This window comes from Paroedura picta, chromosome 1 (assembly GCF_049243985.1).
Source record: "Paroedura picta isolate Pp20150507F chromosome 1, Ppicta_v3.0, whole genome shotgun sequence".
Classification (NCBI taxonomy): domain Eukaryota; kingdom Metazoa; phylum Chordata; class Lepidosauria; order Squamata; family Gekkonidae; genus Paroedura; species Paroedura picta.
The window spans coordinates 195,262,219-195,271,906 of record NC_135369.1 but is presented as its reverse complement, the minus strand read 5'-3'; the positions used below and the strand labels follow the sequence as shown (position 1 = coordinate 195,271,906).

Below are 9,688 nucleotides of genomic sequence, written 5' to 3'. Positions count from 1 at the left end.
GGGGCACACAGATGCCCATGTGCGCTAAGCGCAAGCAACAGATCAGATGCACACGTGCATACAATCACTTGCTTATTGACTGATTGGATTCGTTTTTATGCCACCTTTCTACCCAAATAGGATGGAAATATATGGAAACATTTCTTTTTCACTGCCCTGGAGAGAGGCCAGTGTTAGGGTTGGAGGCCTCTGGGTGGGGCCTGGAGAGCTCCCAAAATTACAGCTAGGGTTGCCATCTCTGGGCTGGAAAATAACTGGAGATTTGGGGGGTGGGCAGAGCCTGCCAATTGTTTAAGGTCTGGAAAACGGAGGCGGGGGCTATGGTCCCAATCAAGCCCCCACATGACTGGGCTTCCCAGCTCAAGGCATGTTAACTGGGGAGAAATGTAACCAGCACTTACAGGCGTGACCATTAGGCACTCCTGGAGCAGCCGGCTAGGGCCGGATTCCTCAACCAGGGGTTCAAGCCCTGGGGTTTCTGGAGGGCAATGGAAGGGTTTCCTCAATGTTGGGCGGGGGGAGTTAATTAACGTTTATGTATGTATATATATATGTGTACCTGGCCACTGACGGGCCAGGAGGGGGTGGGAAAAGGAGGGGCTGGGGTGGGCGTGTCCACAGCTCTGCTTTCCAACCACATATTACACGACCCCAACACTTCTGGGGTTTCTTATATCCTGAAGAATGTTTCTGGGCTTTCTCAGTGGTAAAAAAGTGGAGGCAGGCTGGGCTAGGGAAATACTAGGAGATGGGGGGGGAGCCTGAGGAGGGGGGAGTTTGGAGAGGAGAGCCACAGAGTCCACCTGCCAACGTGGCCATCTTGCCCAGGGGAACTGGTCTCTGCTGCCTGGAGATCAGCTGTCATCCCAGGAAATCTCCAGCCACCGGCTGGAGGGTGGCAACTCTATGTATAATTCTTGCAGTGCTCTTAGACCTAAATGTTGCTATCAGATTCTTTCATTACATGGTTTATTTTGACTCAGAAAAGCAAGCAGGCAAGCAGGCTCTGATCACAAACAGCCCTGAGCAATTGCAACCTGGGAGGAATGGGAAAATTCCAGAATTCAGGAGGTTGCCATTTAGAAATCGGATCCCCTGGAGAAGGAGGGATTGCTCCAGTGTGGATGCTGCGGCCCTGGCATCAGGGAGCGGCTCTTTTGTTCGCCAAAGAGAACTTCTGCATTTGCTTAACACAGTGAGTGGCTCATGCCATAGGGAGCATTATAAACCAGGGGCCTCCCAGTTTACCGTTTTGCGGCACTGTGGAAGGAGAAAATCCAGCCCCCACGTGAGGCTGATTTGTCTGAGGCATTAGCGGGGCATTGGTTGTAGACGAGCTGCCTGCAGTTGACTCTCCACCCTGAGTAATGAAGCGTTTCCATCACCTTCTCCTTTCTGTGAAGGGCTGCAGGAGTCGCACAGGCTCCTGGACCCTGGCCTGCCTGATGTCCCCACGCAAAACAGGGAGGAGGAAGGCCAGGCGGAAGCGGATACTCTACGATCCGCAGGGCCTGTATTCTGACCACAGGAAGCGATTCTGTCTGCTCAGACCTCAACGGCATCGATCCGGAGCAGCACGAGGGTTCCTGTGACCTTTGCTGGAGGGAGACCCTGTCAGAAGACTGCTGCTTTCTCTTATGGCATTAATGTTGGGAGTGGCCAGAGGAAGGGGTCCCCAGCATGATGCCCACGGGCACCGTGACTCCCACCAGCCCCTTTCCTCGCACTTACCGGGTGTTTTCAGAAAGGCTTCTCATTGGCCGTTGCAGATTTGATGGGCGGGGCAGATTTTTTAAATGTTGCATCAGGGCAGCTGCCCCTGCAGAACAAGGCTCTTTGCGGCCGCTGTTTTGTGGCTGTGTCAGAATTTCAAAGGGCCCTGCAGCCTCAAAAGAAAGTTGGGGATTGCTGAGAGGATTGGACTAAGATTTGGGAGACCCAGGTTCAAATTTTCACTCTGCCTTAGAAGATCTGAGAGTGGCCAGTCATGCGCTCTCAGCCATACGCACCTCGCAGGGCTGTCGCAAGATGGGAAGAATGAAGTAAGCCAGCAAGAAGGGTGGGGGCAGAGGTGGGATACATTTCTTACGAACTATGTTACATGTTCTACGTTGCTGTAACTCAGGGGTAGTCAAACTGCGGCCCTCCAGATGTCCATGGACTACAATTCCCAGGAGCCCCTGCCAGCGAATGCTGGCAGGGGCTTCTGGGAATTGTAGTCCATGGACATCTGGAGGGCCGCAGTTTGACTACCCCTGCTGTAACTCAAGATATTGCATTCCGTTTGGCAAGAGTGGCAGTTTTCACCTGTACGCCCTGCAGTGTGGCTTAGGGGTGGAGGGAGGAAATTTGCCTCCCTTTTCAGCTTGGCCTTGCCTCCTTGGTCTGCACATTGGTGCAGTGTCATAAGATCGCAGTGGAGGAACCCACCGCTTTATTTACCTCCTTGCTTGGTTTGGGTGTCCCTCCGGCTGAGCCCTCTACAAAACTGGGAACGAGGATTTTAAAGCAGAGAATGAGTCCTGGGCAAGAGGGCCTGAGAGGAATTCAATCTACTAACTCTGTTTTCCCACCCGGAATTAATTTTTGAAGCCATTTTTCTCCCAGAGGGGATTTCTACCCATCTGCAACTCCTGCTGCGAGAAGAAGTCGTTTTTTAAAAGGCAGATCCATTTGCCGCTCCCTCATGGGACTGAGATGCGGGGCCAGAAAGCCCCCCATTCGTATTTCATTCACTTTTCCTCTTCAGCTGTCCGAACTGCAAGACTGTGATGCCACTTTACCTTACAGGGTTGTTGTGACGATTATAGTGAATTAGTTAGATGAAACCTCCTGTGAAGTGATACTGAGAAATGATATATTCTTATTGTATTTATTTCATTTCTACCTCGCCTTTCTGTCCAATGGAGTCCTAAAACAGCTTACATCTTTATCCTCTCCTTTTTCTCCTCACAACAACCCTGCAAGGTAGGTTAGGATGGGAGTGTGTGACTGGCTCAAGGTCATACAGAAAGCTTCCATGGCAGAGTGGGGATTCCTTCACCTGCCGTAACCACTTTGTAAATTATGCAGGACACACTGATGGAGCAGAGTGGGGATTCAAAGCTGGGTCTCCCAGATATTCATCTGAAACTCTAACCACGACACCTGGACTGATTATTATATGGCACCCTTTTAAATATTTGAAGATGGTTATCAGATCGCCTCTCAGTCACCTCCTTTCCAGGCTAAACAGATCAAGCTCCCCCAACCTTTCTTCATACGTCTTAGTCTCCAAACCCCTCACCATCTTTGTTGCCCTCCTCTGGACACGCTCCAGTTTGTCTACATCCCTCTTCAACTGGGGTGCCCAAAACTGAACACAGGACTCCAAGTGAGGCCGAACCAGAGGAAGCGTGAACTGGACACAATACTCTGTTTGATACAGACCAAAATCCCAGTTGCCTTTTTAGCCACTGAGTCACACTGCTGACTTATTTTGAATGCATGGTCTACTAAGACTTCAACATCAAGAAAATGAAGATCATGGCAAATAGATGGGGAAGAAATGGAGGTAGTGACAGATTTTATTTTCCTGGGCTCCAAGATCACTGCAGATGGGGACTGCAGCAAAGAAATTAAAAGAAACTTGCTCCTGGGGAGGAAAGCTATGGCCAATCTAGACAGCATCCTAAAAAGCAGAGACATCACCCTGCCAACAAAAGTGCGTCTAGTCAAGGCTATGGTCTTCCCAGTTGCAATGTATGGCTGCGAAAGTTGGACCATAAGGAAGGCCGAGCGTCAAAGAATTGAGGCTTTTGAACTCTGGTGCTGGAGAAGACTCTTGTGAGTCCCCTGGACTGCAAGGCGAACAAACCGGTCAGTCCTAGAGGAGATCAGCCCAGACTGCTCCTTAGAAGGCCAGATCCTGAAGATGAAACTCAAATACTTTGGCCACCTCATGAGAAGCAAGGAATCCCAAGCTTAGAACAGCCTACCAAGTGAACAAATAAACTAGGAGTTGAATTTATTTAAGGTCACACTCGTTTCAGATGGAGCAACAGAAAAACAAGACAGGTAGCCTGGTCTTTTCTCCACAAGGACAGATTTGGGGGTTCCAGATGCTGGTGTGGAGCTCCTGTCCCAGCCCCTCGAGGCTTTTTCATGTTTTCTTTAAAATCAGCAACTGAATCTTATTATAACAGCCCATGTGACCCATTATCCAAATCCACAGCTCTCCTTGTGTTTACAAAAGTACATCTTCAGTCCTTTTCGCTGCAGTTATTAAGGGAAAGATTTCCCAAACCCACAGCTTTCGTTTTAAAAAACCAAAACTTCAGGCCTGTTCATATTTTTAATATTTAATCTCCAGCCCTTTTCACTGTGGAGTTCTAGCGGGCACAGTCTCCCTGTGCAAAGCGGTGCTAGAGCATCCGGGGAAGATCAGGGTGAAGTTGGGAAACTCCCAGAGGCTCCTGCTCCCACCTGCGTGGATGGCGGCGCCGAAAGCGAGGGTCTCTCCCGGCGGCGGGCACGAGAAGCAGCAGCCGCGCCCAGGGCGGACGCGGAGGGGCGCCCCGAAGCTCCCGGCTGCGCGGAGGGCACGACGTGCGCCTGGACGGCGGGTGCCAACCTCCTGGGGTCGCCTGCGCTCCGGCATCCTCCCCGCGGGGTCGCAGCCACGGGCCGCCGAGCCAGAAGAGGTGAGCCAGCCCACCGCGGCTCCGTCAGGCCCCCACGCCGGACACGCCCGCCTGGCCGCCCACCTGCGCCTAGCCCCGCCCCCAGGCCCGCTTGGCCCGCCCCCTCCTGCCGATCAACCCACCGCCAGCCCCGGATTGGCCCCTGGGCGCAGAACCCCCCTCCATGGCCCCGCCCAGCAGGGGGAGCCGGCTGACCCTCCGCCTCCCGGGCTCGGCCATTGGCTCCCGGACAAGGAGGGGGCGTGCCTCCCTCGGGGCTGAGGCCGCCCTCCCCTCGTGGGTTGGGCGCTGGATGCTGCGGTCGCCTCGAAGGGAAGGAAGGGAAGGGAAGGAAGGGCAGCGCCTGGAAGGAGCCCCGCCGCCCTCTCGGGACTGACTCCGGCAGGGACAGAGAGCAGAATAAAGGGGGCGGGGGGATGGGGGCCACCTGCGGGACCAACTGAGCCTTATTCAGGGCACGCCCCCCCCCCCCAAAAAAAAGCCGGCTGGATACAGCAAGAGGGATTCCGCTTCCCAGGAGGTGCTGAAGGCTCTGAAGCCTCCTATTGGTGGAATCCCCTCTCCCCCAGGGCCAATGGCTGCTCTTGCTCAGCGTTCCGCACTCCCCCCCCCCTTCAGGCCTGCTGTGAAGGAGCCTCTGACAGGAGGGGAGGGAAGACCCGGGGGCATCTGTGGGCATGGGCGTGCATCCCTTGGGAGGGGAAGAGTTCCTCTTCTGTCCAAGGCCACAGAAAAGCCCCCTCCCACTTAAAATACTGCTGTCGCTGGCCTCGCTGGTAGAGACAAGCCATGCGTGTCTCTTCTCCACTCTCTGAACTTTTGAGGCCTACTGTGCAGGGTTGTTATGCAGATGAAAGTGGATGCTGTTGATGAGGTTCTTTTGTCTCCTGTTTCATCTGCACAACAACCCTGTGCAGTAGGCCTCAAGTGTTTCAATTCAACAACCTGTGTGGGAAGCCATAAATGTTTCTTCTTCACAATAACCCTGTCCAAACTCCAAAGCAGCCCTTTCTACCTGGGGAGATGATCTTTATACTCTGCAGATGAGCTGTTATTCCAGTAGCTCTCCAGGCTTCACCTGGAAGTTGGCTACTCCTGGGTTGGAAATATTCCTCGAGGTTTGGAGGTGGGCCTTCAAAATTGTACAATGCTTCAGAGCCCACCCTCCAAAGAAAGCAATATTTGCCAGCAGAGATGATCGTTATAGTCTAGAGATGAACAGTAATTCCAGAAGATCTCCAGGCCCCACCTGGAGGTTGGCTACCCTTGGGCTAGAAAAATCCCTTGAGGTTTGAAAGCACAGAGAGACCTCCTAGCTTCCAACGAGGCACAAAACCCACACCAAACCATGGGCCCATTGCATTACAGAATTCCAGCACGCAAAGGGCTTTACTATCAGGACCTTGAACAAAACGTGGTTGGTCATTAAAGGGCCCCTGGATCCACGTTTTGTTCTGCTCCCTCAAACCAACATGGCTATCCACTTGAATCTGCCTTCATGGTAAAGAAAATGTCAGCAACACCCCCAAATTATTACTACTACTACTACTACTGCTAAACAGTTGCAGCCAAGTTATTCTGTCTTTATTAATTAGTCATATTTGTAGTCTATTTCCTTCCTTCCAGGGTGACCCACTGCCCACTCTAGACAGAGATTGCCTGTGGCACCCCCAGCCCGACTCAAACATCTTGGGGAAACCATTCATTTATTTGGTAGGCTTTTTATGCCCATCCTGCTGGGGGGGGGGTCTCCTTACACCCTCACAACAACCCTATGACGGAGACTAGGCAGCAAAAGAGAGGGGCTTTCCGCACAAGGACCAATTTTGCTGAATGTTTGCAGTATGCAGAAATGCTATATTAAATAGTGGAATCTCGTAATTCCGCATACCTTTAATTCTAGTGGAATATTGAAGTCCCAGTAGCGTTTCATTCATTCCCCACAGGTTTCCGGTCTTGCTGGAATCGCAACAAAGGAAGCGATATTTTTCCACGCTTCTTCCTGCCCCTGGCTGTCAAACAGAACAGCCCCCTTCCCTTTAAAAACTGTTTTTTAAAAAGCTGAAAACACCGGTAGCAACAAATATGTGTTCATTCATTGTCTCAGAAAAACCTTTTTTGCTGGCATAGGAGCTGGCGCTTAATCATTTACACGCTCTTCAAGTAAACCCCCCCCCCCCCCATGGATGCAATTTCTGGCTGAAATTATGGGCAGTGTCAAACAGGGGGCTGTATTGTGCTGGGGAACTTTAAAGACACTTGCAGTAGGGAGCTTTGTTTGACTGTGTTAATCATTTCTGAGGAGGGACTTTAGCCGGAGAAGCCTCACTCGTTCGTTGGTTTCGCCGGTCTAAGGGGAAAAAAATGGCGATCGCGTCTCCGGAAGCTCGGGGGGAGAGCGAGGGAGGGACATTCTTTCTACCGCTACATTGAGAATGCACATGTCTTTTTCGGATGTGTTGCAGGTTGTGCTCAGAAGTGTAGCGGTTTTTTTAGGGGGAATCCACTTTTCTGGATTTCCCGAAAAGCGGTATAACAAGCGATTTTTGTGGGAGTGTTGCAGATTGTGTACGACGTCATGCGGAACGTTGAATTAATAGCATTTACCAAAGGCAAGACTTCTGCTACATTTAAGTCGTGCGGAATGGCCCAGAGACAAGCCAAAGGCAAGTGGGGGATAGGAACCACTAGATAGGCAGAGCAAGGATTTGAACTCAGGTCTTCTGGATTGTAGACCAACCACTATTTCCTTGCTTCATGGTGCGCCCCCCCCCCCATAAATGGGACCCCAGGGTTTGTGAACACCTAGACTCTCCCCAATTCTCAGCTCCCCTTTCATCTTGACTAATTACATGTTTCTCACTTCCTTTTTTGACCTGTAATATTCAGGTGGGTGGCCATGTTGATTGAAAGCAGCAGAATGAGGTCTGAGTCTGGTGACACAATATTAAACTGGGAGGGGTAGCAAACACAACTGAAGACAGCAACAGAATACAGGCTCGAATACAGGATCTTGATAGGCTCGAGAAGTGGGCTAAACTGAATAAAATGAAGTTCAATAGGGACAAATGTAAAGTTCTGCATTTAGTTTGGAAAAACCAAATACATCAGTATAGGATGGGGGAGACTTGTCTTGGCAGTAGCATGTGCGAAAAGGATCTAGGAGTATTAGTAGTAGTAGTTGTTGTTGTTAGGTGCAAAGTCGTGTCCGACCCATCGCAACCCCGTGGACAATGATCCTTCAGGACAATGATCCTTCTCTCAGTCATCTCCTCTCCAGGCCAAACAGACCAAGATCTCCCAGCCTTTCTTCATATGGAGTTGAGAAAACTGCTACTTTATTGTTGTTGTTAGTTGCAAAGTCGTGTCTGACCCATTGCGACCCCACAGACAGTGATCCTCCAGGCCTTCCTGTCCTCTACCATTCCCCAGAGTCCATTTAAGTTCGCACCGATTGCTTCAGTGACTCCATCCAGCCGCCTCATTCTCTGTCGTCCCCTTCTTCTTTTGCCCTCGATCGCTCCCAGCATTAGGCTCTTCTCCAGGGAGTCCTTCCTTCTCATGAGGTGGCCAAAGTATTGGAGTTTCATCTTCAGGATCTGGCCTTCTAAGGAGCAGTCAGGGCTGATCTCCTCTAGGACTGACCGGTTTGTTCGCCTTGCAGTCCAAGGGACTCGCAAGAGTCTTCTCCAGCACCAGAGTTCAAAAGCCTGAATTCTTTGACGCTCGGCCTTCCTTATGGTCCAACTTTCGCAGCCATACATTGCAACTGGGAAGACCATAGCCTTGACTAGATGCACTTTTGTTGGCAGGGTGATGTCTCTGCTTTTTAGGATGCTGTCTAGATTGGCCATAGCTTTCCTCCCCAGGAGCAAGCGTCTTTTAATTTCTTTGCTGCAGTCCCCATCTGCAGTGATCTTGGAGCCCAGGAAAATAAAATCTGTCACTACCTCCATTTCTTCCCCATCTGTTTGCCATGATCTTCATTTTCTTGATGTTGAGGTCTTAGTAGACCATGCATTCAAAATAAGTCAGCAGTGTGACTCAGTGGCTAAAAAGGCAACTGGGATTTTGGTCTGTATCAAACAGAGTATTGTGTCCAGTTCACGCTTCCTCTGGTTCGGCCTCACTTGGAGTCCTGTGTTCAGTTTTGGGCACCCCAATTGAAGAGGGATGTAGACAAACTGGAGCGTGTCCAGAGGAGGGCAGCAAAGATGGGGAGGGGTTTGGAGACCAAGATGTATGAAGAAAGGTTGGGGGAGCTTGGTCTGTTTAGCCCTAGATAGGAGACGACTGAGAGGGGATCTGATAACCATCTTCAAGTATTTAAAAGGGTGCCCTATAGAGCAGTGGTCCCCAACCACCGGGCCGTGGGCCAATGCCAAGCCGCAAAGGCCCCAGCACCGGGCCGTGGCTCCCTCTACCCGCCCCCCCGCCCCCCGTCCCCCGCAGTGAGAAACTTCCCAGCCTGCAGGCAAAGCGGCCACCAAAGCGGCCGATTAGCTTGCGACCTGGCAAGCTTCTTTTTGCAGGAGGGGGGGGAGGGAAGAGCGGCCCCTGGCACAAACCCGCACGTGCGGCAAGTCCGTGCATGAGTGTTTGCGGCTGTGCATGGTGCAAATGTGCGTGTGCAGATGTGCCATGCACGCGCGCATGCTCGAAATTGGCATGCATGTGCGATTGCGCAAACTCATATGCGCGGACCTGCCGCGCATGCGCGTTTGCGCATGGACTGCCACGCAGCCGGATCGCCCTCTCCCCCACACCGGTCCGCAGCCTTAAAAAGGTTGCAGACCACTGATATAGAGGATGGAGCAGAGTTGTTCTCTCTTGCCCCAGAGGGACAGACCAGAACGAATGGGATGAAATTAATTCAAAGGAAATTCCGTCTGAACATCAGGAAGAAGTTCCTGACAGTTAGAGCGGTTTCTCAGTGGAACAGGTTTCCTCGGGAGGTGGTGGGTTTTCCATGTTTGGAAATGTTTAAAAAGAGGCTAAATAGCCAT

The 9,688-nt window shown here is 51.5% G+C and overlaps 1 protein-coding gene across 1 annotated transcript in view; it reads right to left on the bottom strand.

Annotated features, from left to right (window-relative positions):
* Nucleotides 1-689: 689 nt before the first annotated feature.
* Nucleotides 690-9,688, bottom strand: part of AFTPH (aftiphilin) — a 202,522-nt gene continuing 193,523 nt past the window's right edge. The window contains exon 8 of the transcript XR_013227129.1: nt 690-699. The gene's annotated coding sequence lies outside the window, so the exon portion shown is untranslated. The remainder of the gene's footprint in view (nt 700-9,688) is intronic.